Source organism: Lepidothrix coronata, unplaced genomic scaffold (assembly GCF_001604755.1).
Source record: "Lepidothrix coronata isolate B3197 unplaced genomic scaffold, Lepidothrix_coronata-1.0 Scaffold77, whole genome shotgun sequence".
NCBI lineage: Eukaryota > Metazoa > Chordata > Aves > Passeriformes > Pipridae > Lepidothrix > Lepidothrix coronata.
The window spans coordinates 2,444,047-2,465,694 of record NW_016690257.1 but is presented as its reverse complement, the minus strand read 5'-3'; the positions used below and the strand labels follow the sequence as shown (position 1 = coordinate 2,465,694).

The 21,648-nt window shown below is 39.2% G+C and overlaps 1 protein-coding gene across 2 annotated transcripts in view; it reads left to right on the top strand.

The window, feature by feature from the left end:
- Positions 1–539: 539 nt before the first annotated feature.
- The window catches only part of LOC108499655 (urea transporter 2-like), a 298,458-nt gene continuing 277,349 nt past the window's right edge, over positions 540–21,648 (top strand). For both annotated transcript variants that reach the window (XM_017819750.1, XM_017819749.1), the window contains exon 1: positions 540–616. The gene's annotated coding sequence lies outside the window, so the exon portion shown is untranslated. The remainder of the gene's footprint in view (positions 617–21,648) is intronic.

Here is a 21,648-nt window from a genome sequence, read left to right as displayed (position 1 = left end):
CCAGTGATAAAGTTTAGAGAAGGAGCTTTGGCCACACAGGAGTTTATGTGCTTTTCAAATATAAGATATTACTTTGATTTTTGCTTTTGGATTTGAAAAATTCTGGCTTCAGAAATTACTGGCTTCTTCTAAAACCCTACTCAAGAAATATTTGTGCCCTGAACAACAACTAATAAACATGTGTTTACTCCAGACATGGTTTTAGGTCACCTCCAAATGAACAGAAACATGTTATTGAAGCTTGTATTAAACATTCCTCCTGGGAAACGTTCTGACCGGGACTGGACTTAAATATACACTAAACTCAGACACACCCTGTCTCAGACCATGAGTTGTGTGTGAAATCATAATTCCCTCTTCCCAAGCTCTTGGATATATGGGAGGCAGAGAAAAAGGTTTTAAATTTGCATGTGAAATAATATGAAATGAGTAAACTAAATTCACCCCAGCCTTAAAATGAGAAAAAAAAACTAACCATAAACAATCTGTTCTTTCATTCAGGTCCAAGCAACTCTTCCTGGAGCTTTTTCTGGTTTGAATTTCTTATCTCTGTCACCAACAAGAGACTGAATCTGCATGCCATTCCACCACTGAAGTGAGGTGTTCTGAGTTGCTGGTGAGTAGGAGATGAAATAAAGTTTGCTGATTAGATAAATGTGATGGAGGCCCAGTGATCAGCAAGAGCTGCCGTGGATAATTTGGGGTTTTGCAGAGTACAGATTGGTGGATTAGAATCTAAGTCTGTGTCGGGTTGGATGTGTCTTGGTGTGTTTATATGTTCCCCTACGTGCCAGGTAACTTCTGCCCTGCAAAAAACAGGAGGGCAACTCTTCCCTAGCAACTCTCACTTACAGCCTGTTCCTCTTGTTTTGCTTAGTTCATCCAAAAAGGCTCTAAAAATGGGTATTAAAGGTACACAGAGTAAAAATGATGCTCAGAGAGTGTCTTTCAAGTCGCACCTCGGTTTGACCAGAGGCAGGTGAGACGGGGAACAGAAAGGGATCAGGACAACAGCAAACACCAAACTGTGCAGCTACACTTGAGATCAAAGGACAAATATTTTGGGTAACACCTGCAGAAACTGTGATGAATTCCCCAGATGATGATGGATGGTCACTGAGAAGAGCCTGACTTAGTGCACAGCACCGGGTGTTCTTAACATTTTTATACACCCTTCCAAAAAATACCTGTTTTGCTGAAGTCTTTGCCTCCTGGGAAAGGAGCAGGCCACCCTTGGAGAAAATAAGGTTTCTCACTTTTTAATTCTCACTTTTTAAAATCCTACATGTAGGCACTTATAGCTTCACACTCACCAAACATTGCATTTTTTGCCAAAATCTAGTCCCTTACAGCAGAGCACAATTCTTTTTTCATGACAACTGTTGCTTTATCTCCTTACCTCAGTGAATTTTTTTTGTTTTGTTTTGTTTTTTTCTTTTTGATAATTTTCTAAACAAGGATAAATCTGCTAAATCCCATAAGGTACAGGGAAGTCATAGGCACCCTGAAAATCAAGTAGCAACAGTTACCTCAGGAAAAGTCACTCTAACAGAAAGTGGAAAGATTAAATAGAAAATTCTGCAAATAGGTTTTAATGGAAAATCATGATCCTTTCCTTTGAGTGCAATGTAATCACTATCTAATATACAGGTCCCCTTTCCACAAGGAGAGACACACGAAAGGTAGGTGTAATTTTCCAAACACTGCATTTCTTCCAGTCTGTCTAGATAAAGTATAGACATAGCAACTGATTTACACAGAACCATTCGGCTTTTAAACCTCACAAAACTTTTCCAGAAAAGAAAACCTCAAATGCAAATGTTTTCAGATATATCCTGCTTATAAGTTTTTCAAAATCATTTATTTGCTCTATCCGTTTGCAGTAGCAAGAATTTTTACTTTTTCACCTTTTCTTCTTTTGAGTCCTTTTGTTTCAGAATGAAATTTTGAACCTTTTTTTTTTTTTTTCCTCGTATCACTACCTTTACAGCTAACCCTTTGTTGGTTACAAATGTTAGGTACATTTACTTGTGCAAGTAGGCTTTGGGTTCAGGATGGGGTCAGCAGACATTATCTGTGCTGATAAATGTGGATTTTTGCCTATGAATAGGATTGTGGGAACAAAAACCCAGGTATAGACCTATACTCTGCAGCTGTAATAGCCTTTGCTATGAGTAACTCTGCAAAGATGGGATCTGCTGGGGCTTCTCTTTGTGTGTGTTTGCACAACTGAAACACCACAGATCATACTTGCAAAGCCTTCCCCCTCCGCCCCCACCTTGGAAAGCCATATCTGTCCTTATCTTCTGCATTAATCTTTCCCTGTACTGAGACAGTAAAGTTAGGACACAGGATGGCTTTGTCTGCAGGAGCACATTCAGACTTTGTCTTCCAGACTAATTTTCTGCTTGGGTTACTTTCCTAATTATAATTTGTGTTCTCATCATGTCGTGGAAGAGTACATTTTAAATCAGCTTGCAATGCACAGTGTAGAATACCAGTTTATAGCCCTGTCCGTAACCTGGAATACCAGCTTTAAATTTGTCATAATGCAAATGCCATAATAATTGCAAGTTTTCAAGCCTGTGATCTAGTTATTTTTTCCCCCAGCTACTTGTAAACTGAAGGTTCAGGTTTCATTTTCCCATTCCATATGTAAGACCATTGGGGTAGGATGTTGATCTGCCTCCTTACAATCAGAGCTGTGTATGTTATGGATCGTGTTCCAAAACACTGTTAAATTTGTGGAAAGGGGGGGAAAAATTACATTAATTATGCCCTCTTTAGCCTTCTTATGCTTGCTAATAGGTTTTAAATGGACTATTTGGGTTGGTATTTCTTTTTTTTTTTTTTTTTACCTATAACCACAAAAAAAAATATGTTTCATTCTCTAAATTAGAACTATTTCCTGGGAATGGAGAAATAATTTTTAGTGAGTGACAGAAATATGATGCCTGATTCTGGCGAGACTAGAAGCGGCTAAGTTTTCAACTCTGAATTAACCACCTAGTCCTGGGAAACAGTCTCATGCAAAAATTTCAGGGGCATCTTATTCTATTGAGTCGATTGAGTCTTGAGCGGCACTTTTTTTAAAGAGTGGTGCCATGCACAGAAGCATGTGTATGGGGGAAAAAAAAGTTATATATATTGCTTACAAATTTATTTGAATATCTTTATTTGCACACCTAATCTAGCCTGATTTACCTTACCATAGCTTCTACTTGCATGTACCTCACCGAGCCAGGGTTTTATAACAAGATAATGTTGCCTGTGAGGTGTTGGTTACATGAAAGCCAGACTGTTTCCTACCCTATGGGATCGTAACCTGTTGTTGGGACACAGCAGGATAAATGACAGTACCCACTCAGCTGCATTGGGTGTGATACTTGTGATGCTAGAGGGAGAAGGAGCCCAGCTTCCATGTCTCCCTGGTCCCACTTTGCAATCTGTTGAAATGAGATTGCATGTTTGGATCTGGTTTGTCCCTGAATAGTGATATATAGCCCTCATCCCTTGTAGCCTTACAGGCAAAATCTCAATGCAGCCCTGGTGGGTTGTAGTTATAGATCATTAGTTGCAAGAATAATCCGCTGTGAAAGTGTAGGATAGCATGAGAACTTGTTGTCCCAGCGCAGCCATACTTATTTGAGGGCTTTTGCATGACAAGCATGAGCGTTTTCCAGCAGGATACAGATGTTTTGGATTGTGTTATGAAAAATCGGAATATTTTGGCCCTGTGTGTGCCCTGAGCACAGCTATCTACACCATGGATGTGAGAGAGGTGCTCCTTTCTTTGCAGAGAGCTCAGGAGAAGGATGATGAAATGTCTTCTCAGACTGGCCACCTTAGGAGTGACATGCCAAAGGAAGGAAAAACAGTGCTGGGGTCCCACTGCTGTACAAGGGAAAACAGAAAGAAGTTTCAACCTTTGTCTCTCAGTAACCACAGGATCTGTCCCCCCATCCAGGCTGCCAGAAAACCACCCAGCTGATGCTGGAAATTAACTTTTCTGAGGAAGAGCACGTGAGATCTGTCAGCTCTGGGCATGGCAGGACAGGGGGGTGCAACGGTCCCGGGGAAAGTGTAGCTCAGCGCTTCCATCATCTCCCCAGACTTGAGCAGCTGAGCTGTGGAAATCACTTTGACGTAAATCTCTCAGCAGCTTTTTTGTCCGAAATAAATGGTGCATAAAGGAAATGCAAAATTGTTTGGTGGACAGGATTATCTGTGTGTTTACTGCTCTCAGCACTTTTCCTTTGTCTTTTGACTGTGTAGTTCCCCTCGGTGTGAATAGCTGTGCATGCAGCTAAAGCTGCTGAACACAAGCAGGGTGTGAGCGAGCTCTCCCTTTAAACCTGTGACAGCTTTGCACTTGTGGTTGCAAGAAATGTCAAGCTAAAAGAATCACTAGTAGCAGAAAGTAATTATTTTTCATTTCCAAGGTTGTCTGTTCAGCGTCAACCGAAATATAAACTTTCTATAGTTCTGCATCATTACCATACCCCTGGATTTAATTTATTTATTTATTATTTATTTATTACTTTCATTTCCATTTGTTATTTTACATATGTACCCTCACAGATACGTGCACACAGTTGTGGCACTTCATACTGGTTTTGTTTCATAATATGCCAGACCTTCAGGTCTATTTTAGTATGTATTATTCTGTTGCCATAACAAGGTGATGATATATAATATTTGTATAAGGATTCAAATCAATGTTTATCACATCAGAGCACTATCATTTAAAAGGAAAGCACAAATCAATAATGCATTAAGCAAGAGAGAAATGAATGATTTGAATCTGTTGTTCTTCTCCCCTCTAATACTTTCAAAAGAAATTGCATTGTTTAAATGAAGTTTGATCATTTTTTGATTAAATGAGTCTGATTTGATAATCTAATAGTAGTTAGCATGGTATTCATCACATGATAAACAGTGGAAATGCACAATTATCGTATATATTTTTCAGTTTGCTAAAACTTCTTATTCATTAAAAATATTTCATTATATTAAAAATGCTGGGGGTGAGGGGGTTGGGGGGAGGTGTTATATGGTTTTCCAAGCTGAATGAAATAGCTTCTTTAAATATAGACAAAATTATTCATTTCAAGTTGGAACCATTCATGTTCAAAAAGCTTGTCTCATGAAAAATGAATGGAACTGCTTTGAAATAGAAAATGTTACTCTTTAGAAAAGAGATATATCCAATCTAGGAAATGTTAGGAAGCCTAACGCTTCTGGAAAAATTGCAGAAGTTTTGCTTGGGGTTTGAATTTTTGACTAAAACAACCAGAGGAATAGACATAAATATGTGGCAGATGATCAGCTCAGTCTTTATTTTCTTTTTTTTTTTCTCTGTTTATTAACTTCTAATTGCCTTGTTATAGCTGGAAGAACAAAACTTATCATTCTCTGGTATCATGTATATGTTGAAACTCAAGGAAGGGCCTGATTTTCTTTCTCTGAATCTGTCCAAACCCTAGAGAAAGCCACATGGTCTCCTGCATTGGAAGATGGGCTAAATGAATAAGTCCATGGAATTCAAATGCACCTTTAGCCCTACTCATTTCCTAATTCACCAGCAATAAAGTGGTCATTGCTGATGACACAGGGAATTCCTTGTGGTTTTAAAATACAATGACAGAATATCCACCAGGAACCACAGAGCATTAGCTGCTGCTTTCACTGGGGATGATTGTCCTCTACTGATTGGTTTTCATAGCCTGAGCTTAATAAGGCTTTTATTTATGATGACATACTTTATGATTGCTTATTTATCTGCTGTGTGTAAAATGAGCTTGGAATCAAGTTACGTTACTTACCAAAAAGGATGTCTGGATTCTTGAAGAAGCTGTTTAATCCCAGGCATATACCAAAATTAAACAGAAAAGAAAAAAAAATACCCAGACTGGCACTGAATTACTCAATCTCTGTTCTTAGAAGCCCTCATCACTGAGATGATGGCTTCCTCTCCACTCAATTTTTAGTCCATTCTGATGTCCCTGTGAGTAATTTTATTTTCAAGATTTTACCTTCTTTACAAAAATTCTATCTTCAAACGTGAAGTCACAATAGAGGCTGAAATCAGCACAGTTTTCCACAAGTTATTTGCTTGAGATGTCACTTGTGATCTAGACCAGGTCCATGAAGTTATTAAGCAAACACAGAGGAGAAAAAAACAGCAAAGACAGTTAAAGACAAAGTTGTGCAGCTCCGGGTCAGCAGGTTCCTGAGCTAAATCAAAAAGAAGTATCAGGGAGGGATGGATTTAGGCTTCTCCTGTTGTCACACTCTTCCCTGGGGCTTTCCTGCAGGGCTCTGTCAGGTGTGGAATGACGACCTGGGTGTTCCTGACCAAAATTTAAAAAAAAAGGTATTCTTACCTATGTATTCACACAAATAGAAGGACTTAGATTTAGATTGTGGCAGCATTTGCTGGATGGTTGTGCATTTAAGATGATCATGGGTAATCCATGTTATTGAAAGCAACTCAAGGCAGTATCACTGCTTGCACTGGCAGCCTCTTTACAGGACTCCAGATAGCATCAAAGTAACTGCTCTATAAAATAAGCTACTGGTAATACCTAAAACTGGAGGGGGAGAAAAAAAACCACAAACAAAAAAACCCCAGTCAAACTTTTAACTTTCTGATTCATATCTTTAATCAATCTCAACATGGTGCAGTTGTGTTTTATCCTTAGCTTTCCAATCCTTTGCTCGATAGGGTTGTTGACTGACACAGTGTTATTGCATTTTTATTGACTTTTAAGGTGGTTTTTACAACATTCAAGGTGCATAAGTTAACAGAAAAGTAATGTAATAACATTTCAAGATGGAAGGAGGCCATAAAGATGCAGAGCAGGTATAATTTACAATAACAGGAAATTACAAATTAGGGATAACTCCCTTGGTCCCATACGTAGTTAGTCCCTCAGTACAAGTTTTCTGAACATGTCAGTAAAACATGAAGTGTTTGCATACCATAAAAAGTTAATGGATGATAGAGTTGGCAAATACTTCAGGATTATTATTAAGATTATTTTAGATATGATTAGGCTGAAATTCCGCTGCAAACAAGCACGCATACAGGATTTCTGAGTTGTAAAATTGTTAATTATTTGAAGAACTGGATTTGGTCTAAATCAAGAAAAGCCAGTAAAAAAAGTGTGAATTTTTAAGTACATGTAAGGAACATAAAGATAAACATAATATTGAAAACAGTCAAAAACATTCCCTGAGAGCTTTCTGTACGTGAGCTGTTTCAGACAAGCCATTTGGGTTAATAGAGTCTGCACGGCCTCTCTTTAAGAAAATGTAGTTATGTGGGAAACTTCAAAGCACACACTTGCCAAGACTTTTTTTTTTCTTTTGCTGTCTACATAGGTATATGCACTCTCTGACTGCTACTTGTCACTGTGCTTTTTGTTGAATGAATTCCGCTAAAACTGAGCATTTTAGGAGTTTCTCATCCCGCTTTTGGAGAGCACATAGTTATATTTTATATGCTGATGATCTTCTAACTGAGGCCCTGTAGAAAATCTTTCTAGTAATTATTACCAGTAATTTCACAGTACTCACCATGATGTCTGTGTTTCCCCATGTATAAAGTAGGAGAATTATATTACAGGATCACTGAGTTCGGCTGTCCAATATTTTTAAGGCTAAGTTAGATTTATGTCAATATTTTTTTCTCAATTTTTCTTTTTCTAATGCAAAGTATTGTCTTTCTTTTTTTCATATAAAGAGCTTTTATAGGGTTGTCTCATTTCTTATAGGGTCCCAGAACAGACTTTGCAATCAGAAACCTAAGAGTTTGTTTGTTTGTTTGTTTTCAGTAAAACTGTTACAGTTAGTCACTAACAATACCAATCATATTGATCAAGTCTACCTAGTATACTGGGGAAAAAGAGGATAGTCATGATACAGAACAGTATTATTTATTATCACCTGAATAAATACACTTGGCTTCTTGAAGTAGTCCCTCTGTTTTCACCTTGGGGTCAGAAGGACGGATGTTTTCAAAGACTATTGACATCATCCTAAATCAAACTACTGATGTTTGTGAAATGAACTTCCACAGCACACCCCATTTCTCTTCACTGGCCACAGAGAGGACCCGGGGTGAACAGCTCATGTCTAAGTGAGGTGAACTGCACCCTGAGACCAGAACAGCCCTGATCATGATGGACTTCTCTGTAACACACAACCTCTAGGTGTTCCCCAAGGAATTTGTCCCGGAAATGTCCCCAGGTGACGAAGTTTGTGTCAGCCTCACCAAGCTGGGGTAAAGGAGTCTGTCCAAAGCCCTCATAAATCCTCAGCCTCACAGTTTCCAAACCAAGTTCTCAGAGTGAGAGGAAAACACCCATGATGTGCTGATGTGAAACACCTATGGGGAAAGAGCACCCCTGTGGGCAAAGAAACAAAAATCTTAAATGTGCTACATATTATATCCAGTAGCACATAAGGTGACTTGGAAGGATGCTTTAGTTGAATAAAAAGCTTTGCCATGGATGTAGGGTTTATGTTTCATTTAGATGGACAAGTCAGAAAGAAGAAATAATGAAAGGAAGGTTACAGTTATTTATCAAATTCTTCAGAGCTTTCCCATTAAACTATAGCAAAGGCATCTCTTCACTACAAGGCGTTTATTGTGTTGTCTTTACACATGGGACTTGCTGCAGTTGTTGCAACCACTGAACTTTCTCTCAGGCATCAGCCCCCATCTTATCATGATCAAAAATCCTCATCATTAATCCCATTACATTGTTCTTGGTCACAGGATAAATTCATCAGTGGGTGATCTCACCCTGCTTAATCTCATTAGTTTAGATTATTTTTTTTCTTTATATCCTTACCATAATCTTATCATCACAACCCTTGGGAAGTTTGGCCCCAACAGTGCTGTCATGTGTGTTGGGTTTTTTTTATTGTTGTTGTTGTTTTTTTTTTTTTATTCAGTTGGTTTGGGGTTTTTTTTTGTTGTTTTTGTTTTGGGTTTGTTTTGGCTTTTTATTTCACAATTTGATAAGAAAGTTACCATTTAGTCCTCAATTACCTCTGGTGAGGAAATGACTCAACAGATGACTACATATTATGGATCTGAATTGCCTCCCCCGGTAGGCTTCTGATTTTTAAAGATCTGCTTCTGTGTAATGCCATTTTTCACAGGTATCTAGACTGACACATCATTTGCAGTCTGCTGAATGCTGACTGTATCCCTGACTGTATCACTCTGTTTTGATAGAACCTGTTCAATCATACTGAATTGTGCCTTTCCTCGGAACAGAGTCAAAATTTCAACTCTGAAAATATTGTCTGCCCTGCCAGCTAATATTGGATAAGCCTAAACTCTATCAGTGAATTTTTGAGGAAAAAAAAAAACCCACGCTCTTCCCTGTATCTAATTTTCTCTTTCTGCAGGTGTTCTAAAATACAGTCATGTTTTCTCACACCAGAGTCCTTTCATATTTTACAAGGTAGGTAAAGGAGAAAAGGATGTTGCATATCCTTTATAGCTGAAGCTAGCAGTCACATTTGTTGGAGCACAGGGCTCCGTGTGAAGCCTAGGTCTGAGTTCATGTTTACCTTACGAGATTCAAAATAGACCTTGTGGGTCCTACAGGGATCTCAGCAGACACTAGATTACACTACACTGAATTTATCACTTTTGGTTTTTTTGTAGAAATGGTGAAGCTGATGAGAAAACAATCCAAGATTTTTTTCTGGTCTGAAAGAGGCATCAATTGTCTGTAGAGCTCTCAAACCTAGCCAGGTGGATGCCTGCTTTGGAAAGGAGGTGGATCTGTGCATTCATCTCTCTTTCACAGGCTGTTTATGCACTTTCTCTAATGACTCTTTCATGTAAATTATCTCCCTCTGAGTTAGATTACAGCCCTTGGAATAACAAAATGAGGCTAGGCACATATTAGTATGTGGATATACTCCTCTGAGGTCTCGTAGGATTATTCATGGGTATCCAAATGACCGCAGTCAGTTCTGAATCTGTCTTCAGGTCCCCTGTGTTCCCCAAATGAAGCTTCTCTGAATATTTATATATCATTCATGATTCAGGATGGGTCTTTATACTTCAGTCATCCAGCCACTAGTTGCATTTAAACTGACCAGTCTGGGGACAGTACCCTGTGACTGAAGTAAAACATCACAGATAACGTACATTTTGTAGTAAGTAGGTGCCATTTACGAAGGCCTTATAGTCCAGGAACTGTTGGTCAAAGCTGCCTAGTAAACGTTTAGAAATAAATCAGTTTTCAAAAATCAATCCTGGCTTGCAAAGAATTTCTAAGAATAAAAGTATCTACACAAAGTATCAATAGCCACAATTCAGATAGCTCTGTGGGGAAGGCTACTCCAGGAGTTAAAAACTCATTTGAACAAACATACAAATCATTCATGAGCTCAGTTCGAATATTCTGATCAGAGAGAATTTGTGCAGCTGTATGAGATAAACTTACTGTGCGGTTGCACAGATCTTCTTTAGTGCGGTTGCACAGATCATTTGCCATATGCTTCCAGAACTCTTGTGAATTTGTGTGGTCAGATGAATACCACTACAGAATCATTGCATTAGTAGGTGTAGTCTCCTAATCCTCATGGTTTAGCAGTTTTTGCCTTCACTACTATTGAGCCAATCAATTAATCTATCGACTCTTAACATACATTTTGTGATATATGCTTCCACACCTTACATTTCTGCTTTTATTTCCTCAGATTCATTTACTATATTTTCTTTCTTCTTATTTTCTTAGTCATAATCCAAAATCCTTCAGCTATAGTCCACAGCTCCTTACAGGGTGATATCACTAATGTTCTTCCTGTTCAGTCCTTCCTACCTTCCTTTATTCATATGTCACTTCTCAGTAAGAACCTCATATCACCTCTTCATAACTCTTCCTTTCTTCTTCTCTCTAAACATGAAGTTTAGGGTGTTCCAAAAGATCAGTGTGGTGGCTGTGTACCATTTAAAATCTTGATCCATCTCAACGTTGGGAATCGATGTGGTCCACGCACCTTTGGTGACCAATCAGTAACTCTCCAGAGTTGCACAATAACTTTAAAACTCAAAACAGGACGAGGTGTGAGCACTCCAGTGAGCTGCCAAACCCTTATCCAGCTACAGTTGTGTCCAAGAACCTTATCCAAGAATTAAGAGCTAACCACACACATGGAGTCTCACTTGCATACATGAATACAGGTCAACCATCACTGCATATGAAATAGAGACTTTGAGAAAACAAGAGTTATGTACTAATGATTGAATCTCTCTCTGGCAAGAAAAAAATTATCTTCTTCCAATAGGGGACTTTCCAACAAGTGTTTATTTAGCAAGGAGACATGTCTCATTTGTTATGATTAAAGGTCATTTGCATTTCTGAAGCCCTGAGAAATCCTCCTGAAAGAGGAGAGTATCTAATTTGAATCTCAAGAAAAGGTTAAGTCTAAAAAGTCTCCAGATCAGAATCCTCTTCCATAAGGGAAACAGCACACATTGGAATTTGAGATAGGAACAATTGTCACCTGGGGTATCTGTTTCTGAAACAAATGCCAAAAAATGTACAGTAGTAAATATACCTTTTTCCTTTAATGTTTGTCTTCTGCTAATAATGATTTGGGGATATATGGTAAATAAGACTTCTGTTCTTACAGGGAGCTCTATAATTGCAACAAGGGGTCGTTCTCCCATAATCCAGCACGTCAAGCCAGTTTTTAAGGGTTTCCAGAAAAAAGTAGGGTTGATCTTCCATGATTTTCCAGGGGTTGGGAACACATCCTGTCACTGCAAAACAAACATCTCCCCTGTCTCCCTGTCATACTGCAGGAGAGTAGAGAAAACACCTTATATTTGAGAATTTCCCAAGAGTTTGTAACAAGAGTCAAAGTGCCATCTGGGCCACTGGATATGGTCTGAAACTGTAGCAAAAAAAGGAAAATACTGTAGTCCTATGAGCCGTTCATCTGACAACTCAAGTGGGAAATATCATTATATTTTTTTGAATTTAACATAATGTCTACGTTAACATATGCTTATCATTATTTAACGTAATTGTCCAATTAACATATAGGGACTTAACATATAGGGTCTACAAACAGCTGACCCTTCCAGGTGGAAGAGGAACTGCATGAAACAAATGAGGATGTGTGTAAATTCTCTTACTCTGAAAAAAAAAAAAAAAAAAAATTTTTGGGTGGTCAGTTTTTAATTAGTTATATTAATTACACTTCCACTAAGCAAAACCAGATCAGTCAAGATTCAGGCTGAAATAGAGTGGTGTTCAATAAATGCACTCTCTGACCCCTGAGGCAGTCTGATGCATTCCTGAAAGCTGTTTATCCTGTAAAAAGCAGGAGTGCAACATGTTCTCAGGAACAAGCCCAGCAAAGATTAAAGGAGTAATTAAAGACCAAAACTTCATGCTATATACCATAAAAATCTCTTAACAACATTGGCTATAGTGAAGCTTTATATTATAAATAGAATGAAATGCTAGGCTGGCTTTCCAAACACACTATTTTCAGATATATTGCTGAACTGAGAGTTTTCATTGGATAATTAGTTGTGGTAGAACAAATTTCTGCACCTTAGGTTGATTTAGTCCTTGGAGTCTGCATGTGAGTTTCTGAAAACAGAAAGTATGCAATTAATTGCTCAGCAATCTGACTGGAGACCTGTAAGGAAACTACAAGTTAATACCCGTTAAGTGCATTTGAAAAACCTTCTGTGTAGGTAAACTAAAGTCAGAGATCAGCACACAGGAGGAAAAGGCATATTTGTGCTCCTGTTCAGTCATGCAGGACAGACCACCACGCAAACAGTGTGACCCCAGCAGATGAGGAAATGCATTTTCCCTGTTATTGTGCTGCTAAACAGCAGTTTGAGGGCAAGAAATGTATTTGCATTGTACCAGGGCTCCTCAGTGTATGAAATAAAGTTTATCTCCTGCCCCTGTGGGATATTGGAATGGGGAAACATGTAGAGATATCTCACACCTGACCCATGTACTTGCTTTCAAGTGCCCAGATCAGTGAAGGCTGCGATCTCAGCCAACCGGGGAATTCCCTCTGTTTAACTATCAGAGAAATAAATAATTTGTGAATTCTATGTAAAAATAGCATAGAAAGACATGAGCTAGTACCTAAACTTTCCCACCAACCCCACCGTTGTGCTTGTGTGGGCACAGGCACATATCTGTGTCATCCTCCTCGTTGGTCTGTGTACAGTCACAGTTTTCAGAGGAGGCACTTGCAGTGTGTGAGATTCACCATGGGTGTGAAGCTTGGCATGGTCAAGTGCCTTTGTTTGCAATCACTCAGGGTCAGGAAGGGAGAGGGGAAGGGAGTCTGTCTTTTATTACAAAGGCACAACTGGGGGCAGTTCCACAATATAAAATAAATAATAATAGTAGTGCCAAAGTAGAAGTCTCCTATCTAACAGCCTATTTGGTGTGTGAAACACTTAATTTAAGCATTTCCCTTTGTGCATGAACCTTTGAAAAGCCATTTTTAATGTGAAGTATGACAGCATTCATTCATCTTCTCCAATTTAATTTTGCCATTTCAGGGCTCGCAATGTACAATTTCAAGGCTTTATTTTTAATGCAGGACATCATGCCAGAGACTAGTGATCATTTCTGGCCCTAAGGTGTAGGAAAGAGAGTATTCTATATATGTGCAGTGTCTTCTGTGAAAAAAAAAAAAAAAAGAAAATTCTAACACAGACGGAAGCAAAGCCCTCTGTCACATATGCCAGCACACCAAGAAAAAGTAGTGATTTGGTAATTTGAGGGTAAGAACTCTGTTTTCTAAATAATAATCAGTAAGAAGATGACACGTGGTGAGCAGTAGCATTGGAAATCTCATTTTTAGTATCTGATTATTTTGTTATTATTATTATTATTAAAATTACTATTACAATTATTATCACTATCTCTTCTTTATCTCAACACATTAATTCTAACTTTTTATTTCCCCCCCCCACAATGATTATCTCTCACACCCCCTTGAGAGGGAAGAAGTGAGCAAGCATCTGTGTGGTGTAACTGCCACGTTAAACCAGGTCAGGAACTGCAATGGCTGGTGACAACCTGATTCCCATAAATATCAATACATTTTGAAAAAAAGTTAAGTCCCAGTTAGATAAAAAGCATAAACCCAGCACAGCAACTGTGATAACTAGTGTTTTGGCACCATCAAATTCTGGTAACTTGTTACTCTGGAGGCTTTAGTATCCCAGAATGGTTTGGGTTGGGAGGGACCTTAAGGGTCATCTCTTTCCAACCCCTACCATGGGCAGGGACACCTTTCACTAGCCCAGATTGCTCCAAGCCCTGTCCAACCTGGCCTTGCTGGAGTCTTTCTAGCTGACTCTTTTTTACACATTTGTGTAATTATACTTTAGAAAGGTGAAAAATATCTGGAAAGTCATTCTCAAAAAAAAAAGAATGTGTCTGAAACAGGCTGGAGGATGAAGAGATGGAGAGCAGCCTGGGGGAGAAGGTTCTGGGGGTGCTGGTGGGTGAGAGGCTGGACATGGTCCAGCCCAGAACCCCCTGGTGTGCTGGGCTGATCCCAAAGCGTGGGCAGCAGAGGAGGGAGGAATTCTGCCCCTCTGCCCCCTCAGGTGAGACCCCACCAGCAGAGCTGCCTCCAGCCCTGGGGAACAATACAGGAAGGACATGGAGCTACTGAAGCAAGTCCAGAGGAGACACCAAGATGAACAGAGGGATGGAGCATCTCTTCTGTGAGGAAAGGCTGAAAGAATCGGGATTGTTCAGCCTGGCAAAGAGGAGGCTTCAAGGTGACCTGATTGCAGCCTTCCAGTACCTGAAGAGAGCTAGAGGAAAAATGGAGAGAGACTATTTACAAGGGCCTGGAATGACAGGACAAGGGGGAATGGCTTCAAACTTACAGAGAGTAAATTTAGATTAAATATTAAGGAAAAATTCTTCCCTGTGAGGGTGATGAAGCCCTGGAACAGGTTGCTCAGAGAAACGGTGGCTGCCTCACCCCTGGAAGTGTTCAAGGCCAGGTTGGATGGAGCTCTGAGCAGCCTGGTCCAGCAAAACATGCTCCTGTCTATGGCAGAGGGATTAGAGGTAGATATCTTTAAGGTCCCTTTCCCTTCCAACCCAAATGATTCTAGGATTCTAGGATTCTAAGCCATGGCCAAGATGAGAGGAGGAGGTGAGGCCAATGTAGAAGTTCACCCAGGAGTTCATGTACTCATTTTCATATCAGCTACGTGGATCCTTATGGGAGGCATGCAAATGTGGGAGGGTGAAATAGCCTCTAGCAAGCACCCCAGCATGCCTCTTGTTCTGTAGAAAACTTGCCTGTACAACTATTTCTTTTGGCTTGAGGCTCTGCAGCTCTGAAACTTCTTATGAAGAGGAAAAAAAAATAATAAGAGAAAGAAAGTATCCCTAAAGGCCTCGTTCCATGATTTGAAAGCCAGTTTTTAACAGCACACATAACTTTCAAGATTAGATGCCCTGAAGCAAAATAGAGTTCAGAAAGTTTGGGGTTTTTTCTCCACAGGAAATGTTTGGAAGTTCCATGAAGTTGTGTGCGGTGAGTGCTGGCAAGGGGTGGGAGGGGCAAGACCTAAAATACAGACTTGCAAAGGGGGGAATGCCTTAAAAAATAGTGTAGGACAGCTGTCTTGGAGGATGTTTCAGGTCTCAAAGGTTAGGGTATTCATCCCATCATTTTAATAGTGGAAAGACTTCAGACAACTGACCCTTCACAGTGATACTGTGCCTCATTTAGATCTCTTTTACAGCTACTTGGGCCAATGTGAGTCAATTCACTTAATAGAACTCCTCCTGATTTACATCATGATAAGTAGACTTGGAAGCAACCACAGAAATTCTGGCAAAAGCAGTTTCACATGATATTCCATTAACCTACATTCACACAAAGATGCTGTCGCTTTTTTTTTCTCCCTTTAGTTTCTATTATGTTCAGTTCTGAATTTTGAGACTGGAAGTTGGTTCATTCCTGTCTTCACACTTAAGATAAATAACAGATGTGTCACTGTGAAGCCCTACATGGACCGCTATTTTTCTCCCACTGAATTGCGACTTGGAAACAATGTTGGATGAGAGTTGTGGACATTGAAAATTGCTTGAAATGTGAGGGGAATATTAAATTCTGAACTCAGTCCAGCCTTTAATAATGTGCCAGCCTTTGTCATCAGTTATTTAACAACAGATATGCATTCTAGTAGAGAAAAATACCCCGTGGTATTATCTCAATACACATGGGTTGTATATTATCATATGGCACTACAGAACATGGCTACAACATGGGCCCTTGTAATCTTTTGGGTTTTGTCTACTGGAGCCTTCTTTAGCTAACAAAACACAATTTGGGGTCCAGTGGTGAAAAGGAGGTGCATGGAACCCTCCACATTACAAGTGATTATTGTTCCTACTCATACACTGCTGTTGAGTTTGGAGATTTTTGAGGGGCGGTGTTGCTGATTGGGTTTTCTTAAATTGGTTGGTCTTTGTTTGTTTGTTTGTGGTTTTTTAATGCGTCTGTGCTGTGGTAAGGTTCCTTAGTGTTGGATGTTCAAAAATCTTCTACTGCTATTGTGGTTTTCAGTAGGGTTTCTCCTTACACATAAATATATGACCAATGGGTCATTAGTGATAAGAATAAGACAAAAAAACCTGTGAGCAGTACCAGTGTTGTGGAGTTAAAACTGGTTTGTGGAAAGCACTGCAAATGGAAGCAGGGCTTATCTGTGTATTTATATGGAAGGGACAAAAGAAAGAGGTGATATAAAAGTTCAAGAGGGGTGGGAATGCTTAAAAAAGCACGTAGTGAAGTGCATCTGTCGAAAACAGTTCTTTCGATGTTATTTCAAAAATAATTACTTCCATAGGAGTATTTAACTTTTAACCACTTGCAGAAAGTCTCTGTTGACAAGTATATGTGTCTTCAGTCCTCAGGTCCTTGACAAAATGGGTTAAACTGGTTTTCTGTGACACACCATCCCCTCACAGAAGAAAACACTATGTTAAAAAAACCTGCAAACACTTTCAAACTGTTTTGAAAGATTTTGGAGGCCATTCTGTACCAGGAAACTTATTTTTTTACTTCAGTGGGAGCAGGGATGAACACTTCCTGAAAGCAAGATAAACCTGTCTAAATGTTTTATATCCAGCATGTTGCCTTATTCACACTGCAGGTTCCTTAAAACATTGAAACAATGACTTTCTAATGTTGAACTTATATTTTATAATTTATGCTGCTTGATTACTCTTGGCATCTCATTCAGTGAGAACAATGAAGAGGTCAGTCAATTCTGTGTTTGTTTCTATTGATTGTCATTATTTATTCATTAGCTCATTTATTTGTGTCATGCTGGCAATATGCATGATGCTATACAGACAGATAAGAAAACATTGACAATCAATATGCAAATGCAGAAAAGGAAGTTACGATTCAATGTGAGAGGCCTGACTAAGGACTGTCTTGCTAACTGCAGTATTTATAAGAATTGTGGGGTTTGGTAATTGGTTTTTTTCCATCCCTTTTCTGTCTGACATCAGTGAGACTCAGCTGGAGTTTCTGTACTGACACCAGTATGACTTAGTGACAACCCACAGGAAATTGGGGAGGTGTGTGGCTTAATAGGGGTATTATAAAAAAAGGTTTGATGTGCTGGAAAGGGGAAGAAAATACAGAATCTTCACTGTCCCTTGATGACTGGTAAAACAAGCAAGGAGTAGAATGAATGTAAAATTTTATAGAACTATAGTAAATATTTAATATTTAAACACTGGGAATACTTTAAAGGCCTGTTTGTAGTCACCACTGTCATAGTTGGATCTTTGGGAATAGTTTCTTATTGTTTGCTACAACCACAGTTTTGCCATGATGTTGCTTTTAAACACTCCGAAAATAGGACACTTTTTTCTCTTTTTTTTAACCTTTTAAATTTTTCTTTCTTTATTTCTTCTCTTTTTCCCCCTTTCTTTCTAAATTGGTGACTTTCAGTGTATATTTAACATTTAGAAGTGGGCATTAAAATCACGAGAGGATGGGGTTCACAAACTTGGCCTTGTGTAACCTTTCCACATTTCACAGTCCAATGCTTAAGACATAATTTTCTCAAGGTGTTGGAAACTGTAATTCCAGTTCATGCTTTCAGGAAAGGAGGAAACTCAAATTCCAATCTCCTTCTTCCCAGGTAATTACTCTAGTCATTTGAGCTGAGATAGAAAAGCACAACTTTCTTTGACACTTCTTATTTAGACGTTATTGGAGCATCTGAATTCCTTTATGGGTCTGTCTCCCCAATTTGAAATTACCGCATTTAGTAATGTGTATTTTGGACATTTCTAGTTGTCCTTCAACACTGCTTCCCAACTGACTCACTAAGTATAACACAAATATGTGAAACCTTTAAGCTGAAATGATGCCTTGAGGAAATAAATGCTTTCCTGAGGAGAAACTATTCACCACGATGTATTCCAGGCTCAGTCCTGCAGTGATTTATGTCCACACTTAATTTTGCACCAGGGGTAGCTGTGCTGAAGTCAGAGGGACTGCTCAGAGTTCAGAAAGTTAAGCACATAACGTAAGATTTTGTGGGTTGGAGGTGATGAAGAAGGATTCTGCCATTTACAGGCAGTACAACAAGATGAGCAGTTTGAGAAGCAGCCTGCTGAGTACATAGAGTCATTCAGCATCCCTTAGTTTAGCCATTAAACCACATCTATTTCTTGCTTTGCTTATGAGAGACACAGCAGAAATAGACCTTAAAGGACGTGAAGCCCTTGAGATGGTAGTAGTTTCCAGAGGACTGGATTTATGCCGCTGCTGCACCTTCCCTGCAAGTTCCCCACCTGCACACTCCGTGTGTGTGTGTCCGTTCTGACACAGTGGAGAGGCCGTGCAGCTAATTCCTGGGAACAGTCGTTTGGGCTCAGTGCCCCAAAAAAGGACAGGTGCCTCCAAATCCATGGGTTTCAAAACTGCCCCAGGATTTCTGGGGCAGTTTTGGTCTTGGTCTTCCAAAGGGCATTCGTAGGAAAATACATTTGGTTATAGGTTATAGGGGTATGATGACGTTGAAGTCTGGAGGGGAAGACACACTCATCAGTGTCTGAGGTTACTTGGCCTGTTCACCCTGGAGGAGACTGAGAGAAGACATTGGAGTCTACAGCTTCCTTATGAGGGGAAGAGGAGGGGCAGGCACTGATTGTTTCTCTCTGTTGACCTGTGACAGGACCTGAGGGAATAGCTGGAGCTGTGTAAGGGGAGGTTTGGGTTGGACATCAGGAAAAGATTCTTCCCCAGAGGGTGGTTGGGCACCGAACAGTCTCCCCAGGACAGTGGTCACAGCACCAAGGCTGCCAGAGCTTGAGGAACATTTGAGCAATGCTCTCAGGGACAGAGTGGGATTGTTTGAGCTGTACTGTGCAGGGTCAGGAGCTGGGCTTAATGATCCTTGTGGGTCCCTTCTAACTAGGAATATTTTATGGCTACGTAGGTGGCAGGAATATATGAAATAAATAAAATCAAAATTATTTGTATTGCTCCTCAATCATGCAGATTACTGTTATGCTACTTTTGACTGAAGAGCGTAAGGCCCAAGTCTGGAAGCAAACTCATATCCCAGGAAAAACAACGCCTTCAGTCATGAGCATCCTGAAACTGCTCCTCTAAGCACCAAAAGGAGACCTGAAAAAATCTTAACAACATTTGGTAATTGCTTTTTCCATTCATGAACATCCAAATCAAAGGTATATAACTTTTTTCTCACTCAGGAAAAAAAAAAAAGGTACTTCCTTCCATTGTGATTTTGGTCCTTTGAGAAAAGCATTATTTAGCAGTCAGGAAAAAGATCACCCTGGGTTAGGAAATGGTTACAGATCTAAAGTAGCTACAGTACAGCTGCTTCTCCACCAAATATTTCCTCTATGACTGCACAAATCACCTGGATACAACTCCTCAACCTTCTAAGATTTCCCTTGAAATCTAAGGGATTTAACTACCAAAATTGTCTTGAGACTCTGTTGGAGATTTTATTTCCAACAGATAAAAATATGGAAAATATTTCTTCAACGCTATTTAGAAGTGATGTTAGATTAGAAAAGTGTAAACTTAATGAATATAAGAGGCTTAGGTTAGGACACAGTAAGAGCAGTGGTAAAAAAATCCCTTATATATCTAAAAAGATGGGATTTGAATTTGAGCTGTTTAATATAGTTGGAATGAACTGGTTGCACTTATTTACATAGAAGTTTTCTTTTAAATTACCTGACAAAATATTATTTGACCACTTGACAATTAAAAATATGTTAAAAAGTATGAATAAATTACTACCTGCTGTTTATTTCCTGATATATTGTATAAAGTGAAGGAAAACGATGAAAATCCATAATATGAAATCATTTCCATTCAAAGCCAGTAAGCCCAAACAACATTAGGAGATTTGAATTATTTTCCCCTGACCCCCACCATCTTGTGTTTATTAAGCAGAAATCAATCCGAGGCCTTACAGAATCTTCCGGGAATAAAGATGATCTGCTGATTTTTCTTAGTAAACAGTAACACCTAGAAATTTTATTCTGACCAGTTCTTGTGTTTGGCAGGGTTGATGTTTGTCAGGGAGCACTGCTTGCAGACTGATTCATTACAGACTTTGATTTCATAGGTAAGAAATTCAGTCAATATGTTTCCCACAAAACAAACACTCTGTGCTTTGGTGATGAACCAGCTGATGGGAGAGGGATGTCAGGGAAGGAGGATGAAGGAGAGAATCCATTGCAAACAGATGTGTGTTTGTAGAGAACAGCTTTGATTTCTAAGTGGTGGTTGTGTGGTTTATCTCAAAGCACTTATATAATGCTTTGTACAAGCGCAGTGTCATTAGAGTGACTAATGCACCACTAACAAAAAGCACAATGCAGAATTAATGCTAGACCTGATTTGCTAAAATATATCTACAGTAAATCCAGTGAAACTGTTGTCTCTGCAGTAAAGTTATCCTAGCAATTAATGTATAACCCAAGGGAAGGATTTACTAACTGTAGACTTAGAGTGAGGTATCCTCAAAGTCACCAGCTTTGAGTACACAGAACAGGTATTCAACCTCTACAAAAACTCCAAGTTCTCCCCTTGCAGTTCTAAAATATATCCTTTTTCTTGATATGCTGATTTCAATTACTGCATACACTGCTTTTAACTTCTAGTTAGCAGTCACAGTCCACCTAATGCATGGCTGCATTTCAGGGGCAGAACACTCTCTCTACTCGTTCTCTCATTTGCTTATGTGCTTACAAATATATAGATGCTGTTTCAGAAAAGTTAAGGGTTTTTTTTTTCTGCATTTGTTGGAAGGGAACATAAAACCCCTGAAAAAAAAAATCAACAAAACAGAAAAAGAAGCCTTAAGGCATCTCTGAAATTCAGTTTTGTCTTCCCAAGAGACTTGGTAGGTGTGGTGATACGATGTATTATTTATGGGCAAGAAGGGATAAGTGTGGGACTTCCAGAAATGCATGGTGATTCGCACTGCTGGAAAAATATCTGAACTTTTGGACATGCTTCTGACAGTGAAATCCCACAAGCCCTCAAGTCCATGATGAGGCTTTTGGCTAAAATCTT